Source organism: Hibiscus syriacus, unplaced genomic scaffold, assembly GCF_006381635.1.
Source record: "Hibiscus syriacus cultivar Baekdansim isolate YM2019G1 unplaced genomic scaffold, ASM638163v2 tig00002511_pilon, whole genome shotgun sequence".
Classification (NCBI taxonomy): domain Eukaryota; kingdom Viridiplantae; phylum Streptophyta; class Magnoliopsida; order Malvales; family Malvaceae; genus Hibiscus; species Hibiscus syriacus.
In genome coordinates this window covers 6120869-6142969 of record NW_024061932.1, presented here as the reverse complement: position 1 = coordinate 6142969, position 22101 = coordinate 6120869, and the positions used below count along the sequence as shown (strand labels likewise).

General features: G+C 32.8%; 1 protein-coding gene across 1 annotated transcript in view; it reads left to right on the top strand.

Moving 5' to 3' along the window:
- The window catches only part of LOC120147102 (protein NO VEIN-like), a 39637-nt gene extending 18988 nt beyond the window's left edge, over nt 1-20649 (top strand). Inside the window, exons 14-15 of the transcript XR_005518264.1 lie at nt 8742-8751; nt 20638-20649. The gene's annotated coding sequence lies outside the window, so the exon portion shown is untranslated. The remainder of the gene's footprint in view (nt 1-8741; nt 8752-20637) is intronic.
- The last annotated feature ends 1452 nt before the right edge of the window (nt 20650-22101 follow it).

Here is a 22101-nt window from a genome sequence, read left to right as displayed (position 1 = left end):
AATTGGAAGATTAATTAATGATTATTGTAAAATTAAAGAAGCTAAATATATACAATTAACTATAAAAACATAAAACATAATAAAAACGAAATTCATAATTTAATCTATTAGAGGTCAATAGAAAAGAGTAACAATAGATTTACTATAACTATTATTAGTAAAAAGCAAATGAAATTTAGTCATCTCTTCTTGGAAATTAGTGTCGGAGCTGTACCTTTTCACGGATGTGCCTACCTTGAAATTTAAAATTAGTTTACTAAATAATCAATTTTTATGTATGTGTCCATCTTAAAATTAATGTGTCTATCTTAAAAAAATTTGTATTCATCCTAGATTTATTTATACCCAAAAGATAACTAAAAATGCCTATTATAAACATTATTTTTGTTTGGGTTTAAAAATCTATTCATCAAGCCCGAATCAAAATAAAACTAAAAATATATCTAGTTAAAACTCAAATTCAATATGCAACTCATATTTAGTATACAATCCATATCCAATACACTTAACCCCGATAGCAATCGGTATCTGATTAACCCAATCCCCTCCAAATTCACTTTGCACCCAATACTGAAAAACGACAAAATCATTACTTTTCCCTAGAATTCAGCGTACTTAATCTAGAAAAAACCAATAACTTGATAAGACTATAATCTGTAAAAAAATTGTAACGCAACCTAAATATCTGTAAAAAAAAAGAGTCTACAGACCTGCAAAAAAGTAGGCAATAACTAACATAAGAAACTAAAATAAATAGAACAAATTTAAAGGAAATGTCAAACCTTTATTGAGATTTTTCGGTGACAACGAACATATTTGACTGTAAATTCGTATGGTAAGCAACTTCACGACAGCTAGCGGACAAAGATTCTCTGGGACCACTTGAATCAAATGACAATGAGTAGCTTTTCAAAAATCAAAATATTATATTTAAATTACTTAATATATATCACACATAATATCAAAAAAATATATATATATATATATATATATTAAATCCAATAATTTTTTATGCATATGTATACTAAATCAAAGAATTAAAATTTACAAATACTAAATCAACATATAATCAAATCACTAAATCATATCTATATTTCATAATATTAATTAATAAATACATTTCAAAAATTAAAATAATATAAACAATCAAAGGATTAAAATCTATAAATACTTTTGAATAATTAATAAAAATATTAATATTACAGATCTCAACATATTTCTTAGTGAACCATGACATTTTTGGCGAAACCTAAAATGTTTATAGTATTTATAACATTTACCAATTATAACTCATTTTCTTATCTTCTATAACGTTTTAGTGCAATATGTTATGTTACTCCTATTGATAACTTTTTCGGTTCTGATCTTTAATATTTTGTGCTCCACTTTTAACCTATTACTTTTTTTATCGATCACGCCGTTTATTAACTTTATTTTAAGTGTCTCACAGCAGAACTTTCCGTTATAGGCTACTTGTTTTGTACGAGGCATTTTCAGCTAGTTTTGAATATATTACATGGTCGACATTGTTGTCTCATCCAAGTGGGAAAGCATGAGAAGAAACTCAAGCTAAGATAGAGATACTACACTAGGATATACTATTAAGTCATATCGGATATCTAACAAATACGAAAACAAAAACTTTATCGACTAGCGGTTGCATGTAACGATGAAGAAGAGTTAACAGTATCAAATTAACCTGACTTGAACCGTTAATATCTTAACTAAAAAACTTTACCTAATCAAACCAACTTTAGAAAAACAATAGCATAGCCTTTAAACCAATCTAATACAACAACAACAACAACAAATCCCTATTTCCATATGCAATGGGGTAAAGGGGAAGTAGGGTAGTAGACTACCCCCAACGCCAGGCTGAGAGCAACTTCCGTAGAAGACCTCCGACAGTCAAAAAATTAAAAATAAAGATAAAATGCAATGCATGTATAAATAAATAAATAAATACATATTTGAACAGATTTCATATGCAGTCTTCATATGCGCGTCTGTAATGGGAATATATCCCTGCAAATAAATCCATGCCTAAAAATCTCTTCATATAGACAGAAACGTAAGACCCAGATAAAATTAAAAGAGGAAACATGAAGAAAAGGATACACAGAAGTCAATGATAGCAAGCTACGAGAAGGAATAAAGTCAAATATGTTAAAACCTAAACTAAGGCAACACTAATCCTCTACCCTAGTTCTAAGCCTTCATAAATTCCAATGACAGAACGTATAAAAAGTAGAAGTCATGGAAATTACAACAAAAGCATTAAAAGAAGACAAAGATGATACACCTTATGGATGTTACCCGCACTACTCGACTACCCTGGTCTTAAGTCTCCAAACTTTCCTATCAGAGATCATGTTCTCGGTAAGGGCTAAATCCTTAAAATAAGATCTCAAGCAGTCTTCCCACTTCCGCCTTGGTCGTCATCTCCTTCTGGCACCGTCGACTGTAATCGACTCTACCCTCCTGACCGCATCCGACGGTTGTCGCCTAAGGACATACCCAAACCACCATAGTCTTCCCTCCCTCAATTTTTCGGATACAAAAACCACCCCAAGGATATCCTAATAGTAGAGTTTGGTGTCATGTCCCACAGAGTCCTACCACATGCCCATCGAAGCATTCTCATTTCTACGGCCTCCATCCTCCTTACGTGATCCTTCTTGATAGCCCAACATTCTGATCCATACAGCAGCGCTGGTCTTATTGCCATTCTATAAAATTTTCCCTTAATTTTTAGAGGCACATTCTTATCACACAAAACTCCAGTAGCAGCCTTCCACTTTAGCCATCCCGCCTTTATACGGTGTGTAACGTCATCATCTACACCCTCATCTTTATGTATCATAGACCCTAGGTACGTGAAACAATCATTTGAGGGGAGAACATGTCCTTCTATGCATACTTCTACATCTTTATCGTGTTTTGATTCCCACTGAAGTTTGAACATAAATACTCTGTCTTTTCAATATTGATCCTTAGACGTTTTTCTTCCAAAGCAGTCTTCCAAGTAGCCAGTCTACTATCTAGCTCAGTTTTTGTTTCAGCAACTAGGATAATGTCGTCAGCGAAAAGCATACACCATGGAAGACGGTCTGATGTCGCACAATAGATGTCGTCCATAATCAAGGCAAAGATGTAAGGGCTAAGAGCCGACCCCTGGTGGAGTCCGATTTCCACTGGGAATGCCTCGGTGTCGCCAATACAAGATAATATTTGTTTAAAAGATAATTCTCAATCATTTGACATTGAATGCTCACACTCTTGGAATTTCTAATACTCGAACTCATTACCTAAAGGAATAACAACTCCTTTAACACATAAGTAACTTAATTCGTGCTTTCAAATCATAATTAAATAGGTATAAATTATTAATTTTTTTGTGCACTTCCCACCGACCATATAGCTATCTTGTCTTATAAGGTTAAACAATATATCACTAACTTTTTATTTTTCAAAAAAAAAAAAAATTCCCAATCATGTTTATGCCTATATAAAGAAACTACCAAACTATTTAACAAACATTTTATTTTTTATAAAATAATTAATGTAAATCTTTTAAATATATTCGTTTGATTGATTAATTTATTTTTATTGTTTAAAAATCATATTGAGTCCATGTTATCAATTAATCGGAAAACAATTCAATTAAAAAATATTAAAAAATATTTAAATGTTAATAAAGATATTAATATAATGGCATTTTTTTTCTTTTTATATTTTCATACAATCTTTAAATAAAATAATTAAAAATTATATATTTAAGAATTACATCATATATAATATAATATAATATAAATATTAATTATTATTATTACTCAGTCAAGAGGATAATTTTTTATATAAAATAATTTTTACTCATCGTATGAATATAAGATACTTTTTTTTACCGATGTCAATTTACCATTGTTGACACCGTTTTTCGCCCAGCGGGAAAAGACTGATACCAACTCGGAGGTTTTCTCTTTGAAAAGAAATTTTCGAAATGTGAGGAGTTGCCACCAATCATTTAAGGTGCGATTGGGACACCATAAAAACCGGGTGATTTTAATAAAACATTTTATTTTTATAAAAATACCAAGTGTTAAGGACTGCGAAAATTCAGGGGTTCAAGAGTCGGTTACGCGTGGGGAAGGATTAGCACCCCTACAAGCGCCTAAAATTTGGAACATAGTTGATTACCCTATATTTAAAATCGAAAGTTTTGAGTTCGAACGTTACTTAATTTAAAAATTATTACAGATGCAAAGTTGATAAGAGTATTCGTTAATTAGAGCCGATAGTATTCGCTCCCTAGCATAAACACGGGAGATCAACTATTGTGCTCGATAACCGAATATTGCCTCGTTTTTTAGAAAATCATGATGCGGTTTTTGAAAAGGATGTCGACCTATTTCGGGAATCACCCGTAGTCACCCCCTGAGCATATTTGCGGGAGATATACCGTTAATTCCCTAATAAGTGAACATTGCCTTAGGTTTAAAAAAAAATGCAATCAAACAAATTTTTTATTAATCCTAATTAACTAAGGGTAAATTAAGGCATTTTCTATCTTAAAGTGTCGAATTATGAAAATTAAAGGACCTAGAGGCATAAACCTAAAAGCGTAGGCTCTAATATTAACCCTATTGGATTTTAATCAATTATCATATCGAATAACTAAGATGGTCCCTTGAGCATTTAGGCAAGGGTCAACTCGAATTATTCCCTAAATTAAAAGACTGGTTTGAAATCTAGCTAAAAATAGAGGCTCTATTTAACCTATTTGATTATGTCAATATTAAAGTTCTAATTGAAGTTCGGGGACTAAAGGTCAAAGATCTAAAATATCTATTTTTAAAAGACTAAAAGTTTATGGACCTAAATCAATGATTTCTGAAGTTGAGGACTAATTAATAAACCAAAATTCTAAGTATTGTCTAAATTAACCTATTAAAAAGAACTAACCCTTAAATGTCTCTTTTTGTATTAAAAATATTAATTATTGATAAATTTTAAAATTCGAGCAATCGATTCGAGTAATCGGACATATTATGTGAAAATTTGACTCGAATCGCTCCCTAATTAATAACTAATGTGTCATCCTAATTTCTAAGCTTGATTCGAAAGTTAATTTAATTTAAAGCTAAATCTAAGAATTTAAACTGTGAAATATTAAAACATTTAACAAACCTAGTTTAAAAAAATAAAAATAAAAACAATAAAAATAATAAACATAAATATGAGGACCTACTTGCATGAATATCTAATTTCAAGCTAAAACAAATAAATGAAACATAGAAGGACTAAATTAAAACAAATTAAAATGTAAGGGCTAAATCTAAACAAAATAAAAAAATAGTAAAGGGACTAAAAAACAAATACACATGAAAATTAAAGGGACCTAATGGAAATTTTCCAATTTATTTAAACCGAAAAAATAATATGTTAAATAAAAAGATAAATTACATAATCAATCCATACAAATTAAAAAAAAGGTCACTATACATGACCAAAGTGTAAAATCACACCTAATTTACAAGGACTTAAAAATAATTTTCTCTAAAAAATATATATCATGCGTAAAAATGGATAAATCAAAAAATCATTCACTACAAATGAGTAACATGCAAAAACATTTGTGAATTTGAGGGACTAAACAATAAATATACCAAAAAATGCATAGTATATAGAAGTGAGAAAATTATAAAAACGGTCCCTACCAGGTGACCATTTTGAAAAAATGTGAGTAACTTAAGGGGACCTAAGTGCAATTTCCCATAACTTATCTTATAAACACAATATCTTCCCTTTTTTCATTTCAAACCAAAACACCAAAAAAAATGAGAGCTCTCTCCCAATTCCCTTTGGTCGGCCCATTGTCGGCCATCATAACTCACCTTCGACCGCCGTCCGGCCGTCGCACACAATGGTTAGAAACCCAAAACACGCTAAAACGAACATCTCACTCCCTAAGGTTAGATCTAGGGTTTAAACTACCTAAAGAGCCCTAAATAACCCTAAAAGAAACCTCCAAATCGCTCGACTTTTGGGTATCTTTGGCCGCCGCGAAGACTCCAAGGTAACTCTGATCTATTTCATTTTTATTTTTTTTCGTATTTTTACTGCAAAGATTGTTGGTTGTTGTTATTAGGCTAAAAAAGTATATTTTTATTTCGAAACAAAAACTTCATGCATGTTGTTACCCCTGTTTTTTATAACCGAAATTAAACACTTTTTTGTAAACTAAAAGGCCCTTTTTTGTTATCTATTGTTGTTCGAAAAACAAAAAAAGGTTTTTTATTATTACTCTTTGAAAACTGAAAAAAAGAAAAAAATGGGTTTTTTACAGATACTCGAAACTAACACAAATGAAACAAATTAATACTCAAAATAAAAAAGGAGAATAACCTTAAAAACCAGTTTATTGCTTCTGGATCTCTCAAAATCCGATATTTTTATAGTGTTTTCATTTGGGTTTTATACCCATTACAAAGGAAAATAGAAATGATAAGTCTTTTGTTTACTTGCTTCATCTTATGCAGATAGCATGGAGTGGAGCTTGGCGTGGCGTTCTAGAGTCGCTACCCTTCAGTTGAGGCAGAGAGTGGCAACAGGTGATAGGGGCTGGGGGCGGCTACTCTAGGATTTAGGTTAGATCAGGTTGTGTTCTGTTTTTTTGGGCTCCAGGTCGGGTTTTTAACTTTTGGGTATGGTTTGGGTTTCGGGTCTGGGCTTTAGTTGGGTCTATTTCGGTTTTGGTTTTGGTTTGGGTTTGGTTGGGTCTATTTCGGGGTTTGGTTGGGTCTATTTCGGGTTTTGGTTTGGGTTTTATTTGGTTTTTTTAGTTGGGGTTGAAAAATGGTGATCACAGCTGCCCCTCTTTGCTCATTGCAGTGAAACAGGAATAGACCAAAGACATACAAAGAACCATTTTTCAAAGTGATCTCTGCTTGTCAAGCTGCGAACCCTTCGTTGGGAATGTCAATTCATCTCTTTCTGTGAACTCTTCGGGTCTTTGCTGCAAATGATGTCATCTTTGCTTCGTTCTCTGGCTAATTCTCCATCTTTAGTTCTTCAAGCTACGTGTTCTTCTCATCATGATCTTTCTACTGGAAAATTTGAGCCATCGAGTGATGCGTTGCTAATTCGAAGTGGTGTGAATCGAGCAAAGGAAATGTTAACCCCCCTGGTCGGGCATTGCTGATTCGAAGTGTTGTGAATCGAGCAAAGGAAAGGTTGAAAACATCCTGCCCGAAAGTCTTATGGATGGCCCGAAGGACTTATCATCTTGCTCAAAAGACTTATAGATGACCCGAAGGATTTAAGCATCATGCTTGAAAGACGTACTGATGGCCCGAACAACGTACTTATCAAGAAACCCTTAAAAATCAAGCTTAGTTTCTTAATATCTTTCATTTTCAATTATCATCAAGAAACCCCTAAAAATTAGTCTTAGGTTCTTTAAAAATTCTTTGGAAATAATCATAAAGAAACCCCTGAAAATCAGGCTTAGTTTCTAAAAACTCATTTGAAAACATAAAAAACCCTAAAAATTAGACTTAACTTCTTTTAAAAATTCATTGGAAATCATCATAAAAAACCCCCAAAAAATCAGGCTTAGTTTCTAAAAACTCATTTGAAAACATCAAGAAACCCCTAAAAATTAGGCTTAGCTTCTTTTAAACATTCATTGGAAATCATCATAAAAAACCCCTGAAAATCAGACTTAGTTTCTAAAAACTCATTTAAAAACATCAAGAAACCCCTAAAAATTAGGCTTAGCTTCTTTTAAACATTCATTGGAAATCATCATCAAGAAACCCTTGAAAATTAGGTTTAGTTTTTTTAAAAATTCTTTTGAAAACATTATGTCGTTTGTGTAACGTACTCCCACATCAAAGTAATGATTCTTCTTGGATTGTGTTCCTCAATTCTTGATGTTCTGCCACTCGGGATATAATTCCCTTCATTCAAGGCATGAATTATGTCTTTTCCTTTTATTAATTTCTTGAAAAATCTGTAAAAATATGCTTTGATGCATGAAATGTGAATGCAATAGACATGTATCTAAATATAATGCATGATTTTCTTATATGCAGAAATGTTTATCAGTAATCCTCTTTTGATTTCAAAATAGAGATCTAGGTCCTCCTTCACTTGATCACTCTTGTATGGAGTTTGCCACCAATATCAACATGGTCAAACTAATGATCTAGAACAATCATGTCCCTCCAATCTTCTATCTTTCATATTGCTTCTTCAACATAATTCTAGAAGAAGTGTTTTCTCTCTTGATTTATTGTTTCGATCTGGTAGACGACTGGGCACCTTACATGTCCCTGACTTAACTTTTCAATCAGAATTATCTCTCGAGAGTCCTTTGCTAACTGAAGTGCGAATGGTTCAATTCAAGGTGAGCTCTTTTTGTTTTTCATCTTCGGCCCTGGCACTCTAAGTGGTGATACTCTCCTTCAGGGTCCTTCTGATTTCTATTGTTATCTCTATATAATTGATATTCTCTGGGAATGCCCCAATGTTGGACCATTAAGAGTCAATATATTATTTTGAAAAATTTGATCCTCGTACTATTCGTTAACGACCACAAGCCGTCATCTTGGGCACACAGAAGAGCTGCCACGTGTCTTACTTGTTCGTGTCAAAGTTTAGGGGCCTTCCCTTTCTGTGAGATCTTAAAAACCTAGGGACATTTTAAGTTTTCCTTTGATATGGATTGGGATACCGAGAAATCTCAAGGTAAGTCATGGCCCTTCTTGTTCAGTCCGTTACCTCATTATTTCCTCATCACTCATCTATTTGGTTTTTTGTTTATGAGCCTCATCGAGTTTAAAGACCTCTTTTTCGAGGAATCGTTTTATTTGAAAATGTTTTCCCCCTTTCTCTTATTTTAAAAATCAAAGAACAAAAGATTTCTGTAAAGGATTACCCCTTAATTTAGACTCACAATTGAAGCAAATCATAAACATGAGTTCACAGAATATCAAAAGAATCAACAACCCTTTTAATATTTTTAAAGTTATAGCTCTTTGACAAGTGTCAAAGTTGATGGGTTGGCTTTAGGCTGGCTCCCTATTTTATGAGGTTTCGGTCATCCAAGATGTCTTTTACTTTCTCGGTTTTCTTAAACATTATAACATGCCCCTTCTTTCTTTGGCTTGGTATTTTAATCGGATGCATACAAAATGATGCAACTAGAATAATCAATTACTAGACTTTCTGAAACACTTTCATTTTGGTTATCTGAAATCTGCCATTTGTTCAAGCTTCATAGACTTCCTTAGCAAAGGCAGTGCAGGGACGTCAATATAAATATAAAATTCCTGTATGCTTATGTGAGGTTGACTATAACAGGTGTTCCTCAACTCCACTAGTCCATTTTACTGAAACTCGTTATTAGATAAATTTGATTTAATTTTCCATTGTTTGGCTAGCTGAATTCAACTTTATTATAATCAACTTTATTGGGCTAACTGAAGGGTTCGTCTCATCACCAAGTCTTCGACTTGACAATCAAAGTGGAGCAAACACCGAACTATCGAGTATCCGAGCAATGTCATGGTGTGAATGCAATCTATTCATAAATCCAATCCTTTTGAGTTTCTTCTATAACCAATTGCTTTAGTGGAATAACTCAACTTTATTGTATAATATATAGTAATAATTTATTAACCTTTCGAGTATTCAAATTTAGAATTTCTTAATCTCATCAAGAAGAACCTGTTATAGTCTATATATCCTTGATGGTCAAAAAATCCCATATTTAGAGTTCAGTTCCCAAAAAAGCTAACCTATACTAAATTTATCCACTCCACCATTCCATTTGTAAAGATTAGGATCATCACTGAATGTCCTCAATAGAAGTGTAGTATAGTCAGTTTTGCAATGTCGCACACAAGAGATGCCCCATATTGTCCGCTCATATGCGTACCTAGATACCAAGCCTCTTGATCATTTTCCTCATGAGAAGGGAATGCTATATTAATCATTGCAAAAGAGGGGTATGGTATTCGAGTGTATCTTCTGGGGTAAGGTCAAGGGTCTTTGTTTTGTCTAGGTTCAGCCTTTTCACTTTATCAAAGATCCATAACTTTAATCATTTAAAGATTTTTTAATTCAGTTGACATTCAGAGAGATGCAAGATCACAAATTTGATTTAATGATCACCATTTTTAAAACAACATATGTTCATTTAAATATCCTTACAAAAAGCTAAGAAATGAAAAAAACAAGTTCAAACAAGGTGTTGCAAATGGAATAAAGCTTCATGATGGATGAAATGATCTCTGCATAATTGGGATGTCCCATTACTCATTTGATACAGTTGTGTTTAACTCGATCGGATGCTACCTATTATGCTTTGATGCCATATTCGCGTCATCCATTGTTCAAATAAATCTTGAGTTAACGTTCCATTACTGACGAGCATATCTATTTCTTTTATCAATGGACTGAAACTCCCTGTAGAATGCCCAGGTACCCCATGTGGAAATCACATACATTATCTTCATTATAACTATGACCAAAAGGGTTTGGCATTGCTTTCGTCGGTCTCGGAGTGACATGCTGACCTTTAAAAAGATGCGGGAGTAATTCTGATATGGGTGTTTGGAACACCTCCAAAGCTTTTCTAACTCAAGGAAACTTCTTTGGTTGATCTGAGTGACTAGTTGGCCTCCCTCTTTTGCGGCTGTGGGGGTTCTTAACGTGACATCCATTCACCTCATCATCTTTTGATCTTTCGGAGGAAATATTCAAATTCCCCCTAGTGATCACATACTTTACTTATTCCCCACTTGACACAAGATCTTCAAAATCATTTGTTGAATCTGTAAGCAATAACTCAAAGAAAGGGTTCGGAAGGATGCTATGAAACATACGTGACATTTCCTTTTTTAGCATCAGAGGCTGAACTTGCTTGAGCTGCCATACTTATCCATCTCAATGCGTATTCTCTAAATATTTCAATAGTTTTCATCTTTAATTTTTGGATATCTTGACGATTTGGAGCCAATTTTGTAACACCCCTAACCCAAATCTGACCTGGATCCGAGTCTGATGTGTCACATTGATTTTTTAAAACATTTACTTGTATAAAATAATGAGTAATTTAAAATTTTTTATAACATATGACTTATTCAAAACGTTTACAGAACTATTCAGAGCTTATACAATTCAAATCTTTTAAATACATGCCAACTAGACTTTTATACCATAAAATACATTTAAATCATCTATTTTCTATCTGAAACTTTGTAAGGAAAAATGCTGACCTGACTTGCACCTCAACAATCCATAAGCTTGTAAGAACCTACGTGTGAAACACTCACACGCTAAGTTTATGACTTAGTGAGGCAAATAAATATATAATGTAAACTCTAACTTATAATCATGCAGGAACAACTATTGTTATCATATCATACACATCATATCAAATCATCTCACTCATATGCTTTTCATATAACAATTACATACATATCATTATTTATGTTATTATCTTGCTCCTATACTATTATACTTCATATCTCTTATTTCTTATTCATATGATCTCGTACATTCATATTCTATAACTTATAACAAATTCTTATATTATCATATATAAGTCATTTATACTCACTCACATATACATCAACATATATTCATGTAACATATACAATAACCCATATCACACATATATCATATCATGCAATTCATATACATATATCACATACATTGATTTCATAATTATCTCTTTATTAGCCCATGTACGCATGTGAGAACTGTAGATATGTGAGTCTATTGAGGTTATGCACTATGCTGTCACCACAGCTCGTATAATTCCCACTAGGGGCGCGAAGAATTTATCTCGAAGGACCACGTAGATGTCCCAAAGGACTACATATAACACATATGTCCCGAAGGACCACTATGTCCCAAAGGACCACTATGTCCCGAAGGACCGCGTAAACCCTCGACTCTTGGCATGCCAACTATACCTCTAGCTCTCCTAACACTTACATGGGCATTCTCTTTTATATCGTTTCACATAGTCATATCTCATATGCTCATAGCTTTTATCATATCATTTCTCATATTCATATGATTCACTTTCAAGTATCACATATACACATTCATATCACATGTTATTATAAACTCATAACTTCTTTCACATGTACCTGTAATCAGGTAGCTTCTTTTCACGTAGTTCATGTCACTTTTCATATCATTTATTTATCACATACATAATCTCTATCATATATACATTTCTTCACTTATCTCATAGTTATGTATCATATTACATAATTTAACTTATATCATATTATCATGTGTGCATATATCATGGACAATTAACATTTATCATATAAACATTTATTCACTCATATCATTAACATATGTAACAATCAATAACACACACATAACATGTCAAACATATGCACATATTAATGAATTCATGCATTCTACTATAGGAAATAGACTTGTCACAAGTCTTATTTCCATTAATGCATAATACACTATCTAATGTGCACTCACCTTGGCCTCACTACGTTCCAATACACTTTATGATTTTTCTCTCTTTCGATCGAATCTTAACTTGCCAATCGACCCAGACTTATTTGTGCTCGATATCAATATAATCATACATTGATACATATCATTATCCAATTGATATACACTAATCTATCATTTCTTAGACCAAAAGAAATGTCTATTTTAATTTCTCCTTGAAGTGCATCGATGCATTCTACAGTGCATCGATGCATTCTTTAACATGTGCATCGATGCACTACCCATGCATCGATACACAAATTACCTTCGATGTTTTCATTTTAAAAGGGATGCATCGATGCACCAATTGCATTCGATGTTTCTTCTTTAAAGAGTGCATCGATGCACATTCAATGTGCATCGATACACCATGCCCAAAATTTATATTTTAAGCCCGAAAATCCATTTAATTCAACTCAAATGCTTCATATTTCATCCCCTTTCATATTCCTAACTTACATATACATATTTGCACTCATTTCTACTCAATAATCACTTCTTTAACCTCCATATCCTATTCTCCTTAAGAAATTCAAGAATCATACCCAAATTTTAACATGTTAATAATCCAATTCTAACACTTCATACATGTTAATTAGATTGATGACAAGTCAAATTCACTCTAAAACCTCATTAAAGAACCCTTTCAAGATTTCACTTATTCTTCTCTTTTCTTTAATTCACTCTATTCTCTTCATCTTATTGTTTCAGTATAATTTAAGTTCTTCTTATGCTTAATCATCACCTAATAATCAAAACTCAACCTTAAATTTCAGCTAATAATCAACAACAAGAAATCTTACCTTTGCTTGAGCTCTCACGTGGAGGAGGAAGAAGAAGGGAGAAGAGTTTTCCAGATAACTCTCCCCACAAGCTTATCTATTAATAAAGAGATAAGATAATTATCTTTAGATAACAAAGACCATTTTGCCCTTAATCTCCTTTAATAATTACTAATAACTTTCAGGAAATATCTCCACATAAATCATTGAACTATTCAACTTTTCTACTTTTATCCCCAAATTCTAAAATTTTACAATTTAGTCACAACCCGGTATTGAGGATGTTACAAATTCTTTGACATATTTGTATTGTTCTAAGAATGTATTGGTCAAATCGATCCATGACTTAATTTGCTCTTTGCTCAAGCGGTTATACCACACCATAGCCAGTCCAAAAAGACTGTCGTGGAAGCAATGAATCAATAAATCGTCATCATTCAAGTACCCTTCCAGCTTTATGTTGAACATCTTCAAATGGATTAAAGGGCAACTGGTACCATTATATTTATCAAACTCAGGTACCCTAAACTCGTAGCAAATGACCAAGGTGGGGACTAAGCTTAGCTCTCTCGCACTTAAGTTTTCATGGGATATCTCACCAGCCTTTATTGCCTCAATCGACCCTTCTAACTGCTTAATTTTTTCTTTGAAATACCTGGTGACCGCGAGATTCCTCATTTTATCCAAATAGGATGCCCCAAGGTGGTCAACTAACCTTGATGTGTCAATTTGTTGACGTCTTTCAGCAAACGCCTTATCTCGGTTAATGGCTATTGTAGCCAAAATCCTAGTCATCTGACCCAACACTTCTTCTTGAGAGACTAATGTTTGACTTCTCATTTTCTATTGCAGCATGGCCATCTGATCTCATATTTGATCCCGTAACTCTCCTTTGGACTACTCTATTGCTTCAACCTCTTATCCATCGAGAGTGAAAGAGAAATGTAGATGGGTGATCTTAGTATTACTGTTTGTAACCTTCCAAAAATTAATATGATGATTTTTTATTATCAATGCATAAAAATTAAATTAAAATAAATGTAATGCATGCAAAAAGAGGTTTCAATCTAGAGTAATCATCTTTAATGATTTTCATTGATCACAAAATGTTTCAGAACATAGAATAACCAACTACAGATATTGAACTGTTTTTGCTCCTAGTTTTTCTATCTCATTTAGGAGCCAGGTTATCTTCCTGGCATGGTCTGGTACTGAGCCATCAATCTGCTTCAAATCTCTTACAAAGGAAGCTAAGTCGACCAACTTGTTAGCCACTTTGCTTGCTTGAGTAATCGCTTTATTCATCGTGTCATCTTTTTTCTCCAGTTTACATTTCAACTTTTAAAGTTGTAAGTGATATTGATCATTTTATTTCGTAAAAGACTCGGCATGGTCATAAAGTTCTCTTGCAAGATTCCTACAGTCATACATCAGCTCTATCAATGTTTTATTGTCAGCTTTACTGGTTTCTAGCTCGCCGTCTGAGTCGATAAAAGTTGTTCTCCATAATTCATTCCTCGCTTACCAAAGCCCCAATTCTTGTAAGGTTGTTCGACGTTCACCTTCTGCAATATGCATATCTCGAGAGCACTTCTTAACTCGTCATTCGTGCATTTTTCAATTCTTTTTCCATTGTTTGACATCACTCTTCAATTTAGAGTCCTCTTTTGCCCACTCTTCCGGGGTATTGCCTAAACCCACACTTTGGAAGGCTTGACTGATTATTTGAAAACCATCTTGCATGGCTTTCAATTCTTGGTTAAGAATATCCTTTTCGCTCTATAACTGACGTACTTGAGCTTCGTATTTAAGAAAACTCTCTTCATTTTGGATATTCTCATTGATGCTTTTTTCCTTGGATTCTCTCAGTTTCACCTCGACTAGATGTTCGACTACTGAACCAGGTTGACCCTCATTCTCAAATTCTAGTATTCCATGTTCTATCAGGCAAAAGATCTGACGCTTAAAGGCGACACATATATTGATATAATGCCCTTGAGTTCCTGCGTGATATCTCCATATGTGATAGGAGCAAAATCAAAGTCAGGTTCATTTCCTCTTAACTTTCGGCTATTCATGAGGTGCGTCTCTGTTGAGCGAACAAAATTTTTCGAAGATGACGTCAAACGTTAAGCGAACAAAAGTTTTCGAAGCTGGCGTCAAACGTTGAGTCACTGTAGTTGGACTCATGTTCCCCCTTATCGTTAAATTCTCAGGTACCATTACCGCATCTAGACGTTTCAAGAATACGAATTTATCCCATTTGAAAAAATCATATGGCTTCTCTTAAGCTATCTTTACTTGAAATTTTATAGTTGTCATTGTTTACTTTGTACTTCCTGATAACTTGTTGATGTGGGTAATGATTACACGAGGCTCCTTAAGTTTGCTTGGGTCACCTTGTTCACAAGTTACAACTTTATTTTTGTCGAGTTATTTCTTCCTTTGCACAGAAGCCTCATTTCCTTTGGCCAGTATAGTTATTATATCCATCATCTTGGATATTTTCTCCCTTATTTGATGCAATTCTCTTTTTTCTTCATCAGACATACAATCTTTAGACGTACAACTCCCTGCTCTTCTTGGAACTTATTTCAAATGCCATTTCTTAGTTGTATTGCGGTCTACCTGATTATGAAACCCCTTGTCTATGGTGAAAACCTTTTAATTGGTGACTACTCGAAATCGACACCCTTTTGTGTAGGTTATGACCATATGATGCAAGAAAAAGAAAGGTAAAAAGAAAACAAGTTAGGACATATAACAATGTGTAAAGGTAAATACAAAGGTAAAATACAAATGTGAATGCAAATGCAATGAAAAGACTGATCCCAAAATAAATGTTTATTAAAAAATTCTTGAAAAACTGGCAATGTCTCGGTACAATGGGGAAGTGCAAATCTTGTCCATCTTCCAACTCCTGCAAGCATCTAGGTATCGTATAATCATTCGTCAGATGTAGGCATATTGAAAATCTTCTACTTCGTCTCATACTTTTAGAAGTTTTTTTGAGCTGGATCGTGATGTTCAATCGTTGGTTTCAACATCGTATCTTCTTAAGTCCAACTTGTTACCTCAGCTGGCCGATGTCAGGCTTGTCTCTTTAGTAGGTAGACTCTCTCTTGATGCTACTCGATATACGTATAGCATCTTCGAAATTCTACCTAACCCAACGAAAGACATTACTGTGGCATTGTTTTTCAAGAACCTTCTAAAAGATAAGTTATGTAAGGGATCAATACCTTTGAATGATATGTCATGTTCATGCAAAGTGCAACAAGACCAGCCAAAAGGAAGTCAATGTTAGTAGAAACAAGACAAAAATAATCAAGTTAGTTGAAATGAATAGTCAAAGAAGTGTAATTTTAGAAACAATAATTAAATACGACTCAAAGTTGAGACTGGATAATAAAGCATATAAAGGAAATTAATAGTCCTAACCGCATGCGTTCTAATTCTTCTAGGCTATCCACATGACTCTAGCGGGTAGGTTTACTATATTCCCTACGTGTGGTCGGTTCTGACAAAGGTTCCCTAGCCATCTTTACAACCTGCTAAGGTTAACTCTAATTCTAGCCCATCACAGACTTGTAAATCAGATTCGGCTAAAGGGATCACACCACTAAAAGTGTATCTCAGAATTGATATACGGACATGCAACTTAAGATGCTTTCCAGAGACATTTTATCAGACCCACACAAGGAATCCCGATGCTCCTCATGAGGTGTGATGTTTCTCCCTACTTAGGTAAATCGGGTTTGAGCTATGATATGCAATAATCCTAAATATACATAGAAATGTAAGCATTAATCAGAGAGAAAGTTTTTTTTTCTATAGAAAAATCATAATGAACTATAAATTAAAATAAGATCGAACTCTTAATTTCTAAAATCCTAAATATAGGGTAACCAACTCGTGGTTCGACTCTCAAGTTATTTTAAAATCAAAACATCCCCAACGGAGTCGCCAAACTATCTACACCATTTTTTGCCCAGACGGGGAAAGATCGATATCGACTCGGGGGTTTTCTCTTTGAAAAGAAATTTTTAAAATGTGAGGAGTCACCACCAATCATTTAAGGTGTGATTGGGACACCATAAAAATCGGGTGATTTTAATAAAACATTTTTTTATATAAAATTACCAAGCTTTAAGGTCTGCAAAAATCCAGAAATCGGGTTCGAGAGTCGATTACACGTGGGGAAGGATTAGAACCCCTACAAACGCCCAAAAATTGGTACCTAGTTGATTACCCTATATTTAAAATCAAAAAATTTTGAGTTCAAACGTTACTTAATTTAAAAATTATTACGGATGCAAAGTTGAAAATGGTATTCATTTATTAAAGTCGATATCATTCTCCTCTTAACATAAACATGGGAGAACAACTATTGTGGTCGATAACTGAATATTGCCTCGTTTTTAGAAAATCATGATGAGGTTTTTGAAAAGGATGTCTACCTATTTCGAGGATCACCAGTAGTCACCCCCTGAGCATACTTGCGGGAGATATACTGTTAATTCCCTAATAAGTGAACATTGCCTTAGGTTTAAAAATAAAATGCAATCAAACAAATTTATATTAATCCTAATTAACTAAGGATAAATTAAGGGTTTTTCTATATTAAAGTGTCAAATTATGAAAATTAAAGGACCTAGAGGCATAAATCTAAAAGCGTAGGCTCTAATATTAACCCTATTGGATTTTAATCAATTATCGGATCGAATAACTGAGATGGTCCCTCGAGCATTTAGGCGAGGGCCAACTTGAATTATTCCTTAAATTAAAAGACTAGTTTGAAATCTTGCTAAAAATGGAGGCCCTGTTTAACTTATTTGATTATGTCGATATTAAAGTTCTAATTGAAGTTCGGGGACTAAATGTCAAAGATCTAAAATATCGAGTTCTAAAAGACTAAAAGTTTAAGGACCTAAATCAATAATTTCTAAAGTTGAGGACTAATTAATAAACCAAAATTTCTAAGTATTGTCAAAATTAAGCTATTAAAAAGAAATAAGCCTAAAATGTATCTTTTTGTATTGAAAATATTAATTATTAATAAATTTTAAAATTCGAGCAATCAATTCGAGTAATCGGACATCTTATGCAAAAACTCAACTCGAATTGCTCCCTAATTAATAACTAATGTGTCATCCTAATTTCTAAGCTTGATTCGAATGTTAATCTAATTTAAAGCTAAATTTAAGAATTTTAACTACGAAATAATGAAACATTTAATAAACTTAATTTTAAAAAATAAAAATAATAAAAAAACAACATAAAATAAATTAAATAAACATAAATATAAGGACCTAATTGCATGAATATCTAATTACAAGCTCAAACAAAATAAATGAAACATAGAATAAGTGACTAAATTAAAACAAATTAAAATGTAAGGGCTATATCTAAACAAAATAAAAAAAATAGTAAAGGGACTAAAAAACAAAAACACCTAATGGAAATTTTCCAATTTATTTAAGCCTAAAAAATAATTTTTTAAATAAAAAGGACAAATTACATAATCAATCCACACAAATTTAAAAAAAATTAAAAGGTCACTACGCATGACCAAAGTGTAAAATCACGACTAATTTATAGGGACTAAAAAATAATTTTACAAAAAAAAAATATCATGCGTAAAAATGGATAAATCACAAAATTAGTCCCTACAAGTGACTAACATGCAAAACCACACATGAATTTGGGGGACTAAACAGGAAATATACCAAAAAATACATAGCAAATAGAAGTGGGAAAATTATAAAAATAGTCCCTACCAAGTGACTATTTTTGCAAAAATGCGCATAAGTTAGGGTGACCTAAGTGCAATTTCCCCCTAACTTGTCTTATAAATACAATATTTTCTTTTTTTCATTTCAAACAAAACTCCAAAAAAAGTGAGATCTCTCTCCTAATTCACTTTAGTCAGCCACCGCAACTCATCGTCGGTCGTCGCTGTGCACAGTGACTGGAAACCCAAAATTCACCCAAAATGCCCTAAAACGAACATCTCACCCCTTAAGGCTAAATCTAGGGTTTAAACTACCTAAAGAGCCCTAAATAACCCCAAAAGAAACCCACAAACCACTCAACTTTTGGACTTCCACGGTCGCCGTAAAGACTCTCAGGTATCTCTGATCTATATTTTTTTTTCGTATTTTTACTAAAAAGATTGTTGGTTGTTGTTATTAGGCTAAAAAGTATCTTTTTATTTTGAAACAAAAGCTTCATGCATGTTGTTATCCCCATTTTTTAAAACCGAAACTAAACGTTGTTTTTTAAGCTAAAAGGCCCCTTTATATTTGTTATCTATTGTTGTTCGAAAAACAAAAAAAGGGTTATTATTATTATTCTTCAAAAACTAGAAAAAAAAAGAAAAAAAGTTTTTTTTTATCAATATTCGAAACTAACACAAAGGAAACATATTAATACTCAAAATAAAAAAAGAGAATAACCTTAAAAATCGGTTTATTGCTTCTGGATCTCTCAAAATCCAAGAGTTTTACAGTGTTTTCATTCGGGTTTTATACCCATTACAAATGAAAAGAGAAATGATAACTCTTTTGTTTGCTTGCTTTGTTTGATGCAGATAATGTGGAGTGGAGCTTGGCGTGGCGTGATGGCGTGGCATGCTAGAGTGGCTATCCTTCGGTTGGGGCAGAGAGTGATAGCAACTGATAGGGGCTAGGGGGCGGCTACTCTAGGGTTTTGGTTGGATCAGGTCGGGTTTTGTTTTGTTTTGGACTCCAGGTCGGGTTTTTAGCTTTTGGGTTTGGTTTGAGTTTCGGGTCTGGGTTTTGATTGGGTCCATTTCGGGTTTGGGTTTTATTTGGTTTTTTGAGTTGGGGTTGAAAAATGGTGATCACAACCATTATGTTAATCTGTTTATGAAAACTTTCAATAAATAATATACTTTTTTTTACATCTAATCATAAGAATAAAATAAAATAAGAATAAAAAGGAATAAAAAGGGTAAAAGTTAGTGGGATTATAACTTTAAGGAAAATATGGCATCTTCCACTTTTCTCGCATTTATTAGTCAACTCATCACCATCCAATCATAATAAAAATAAATAATAAAGTATATTTCAACATATATTAATAATAATGTCCAATGATTTTTTCAATTTTTGATTTTTTTATAAATATTTTAAAATGGTCCATTAACTCAAAGTAGATGCCTAGTTCAGTATGAGCTTGGATAACTTATTTTGTCTTATGTTACCAAACGATAGAAATACTATGAACTTAATGATATTATATATTTGAACATTTTGATTGAGAGGATTAAAAACTTTAAAGTCTCGTAAGTCAGTTTATAGTAATAGATAATATCTATAAAAGATGTTCCTTATAGATTTAGTGAGATATTTTCTTAGTTCACTTAATAAATTTTTCATTTAAAGAATTTGATCAGATTCTTAGTAGAATTGGTTGTCAGAGCATCTGGTTGGTTTGAATTGTGAAACTAAGAGAGTTACTCTGAAGACTTTTGATGATAGGAGACTAAAATGATCGAGTTCAAAACCAATGTTGTATTTGTTATGATAGATAAGAAGATGACCATGAATGAATTTAAAGTGTTTTTTCTTCTATTATAGACATTATAATTTTTAAATATGATATAGAGAGAATCTGAATTATTAAGGAAATTCCAGATGTTATTTTAGAAGAGTTACTTCGATTTCCTCCAAACTGTGGTGTTTTGTAACGATCTAAAATCTTGATTCCATAATTGAAGTTTATTCGAGTCAATTAATAATGAGTTTAGGGTTATTAGGTTTGTAGAGTATTGTTTGAACTTGGTAAAGGATTACACCCAATAAGTTGTGCCAAAAAAATAACCTTACATAAAAGAGAAAAATTGAGGAACTAAAGGTGTTACTATCCCTTATTGATATAAAAATATGAAACTTTTTACTATTTTAGGAGGCTTACTGTGGGGTAAGGAAAAAAGGGTGGTCATTTGGTGACTTCAACCCTTTACCCTCATACTTGTCATCATTTGTTCCTTCATTTTCTCATTTCATAATTATTTTAGAGCAAGGTTATTCTTGAAGCAGGATTTTGAAGTAAGGACTATCATCTTCATCTCCTAAGCTTCAATTAGATGTGGATTATAATACATATGAATTGATAAAAATCCAGGGTTCTACGACAATTTAGACCTTAGAAGAGATTTATTGAGATTTGAGGGTTGTGAAAGACCTTTTGTCATTTATACATTCCCTGTGATGATTTGAAACTCATATTGATTGTTGTATGATTAGTAAAAGAAGTGGAAAAACCTTTCAAGATAGAGGTAAAGAGAACTAGAAGAGAATCAAGTAGCAACCTTTAAGTGTTTTTATGGAAGATAATATACTCTTATACCTTGTATGGATAGTATAGATCATAAATGCATAGCCTTATGTGTTAGTGTTTTGAGGTGTGTAATGGCATGATACTTGAATTGATGCTCTTGAGAAGAAATTGACATTATAATTGTTTTTATTGATGCTAATCAATGCATAGATAATGATTTTGGCCTTAGGAATGGTTTTAGAGGTTCATAAGAGTTGTTTAGATCGTAATGTCTTGATTTTCCAATCAACATGTGAGGGTTGACCCGAAAGATATATAGACTTTGAGAAGTTATGATGCTACAAATATTAATATGACATTTATTGCAAATATATGTATCATATTCAAGTAGTAAAAGTGGATGCAAATGAATACGTTGGATGTCGAACCAACATAACAAATGTTTACAAATTAAAATTGTTTAACTAAGTATGAA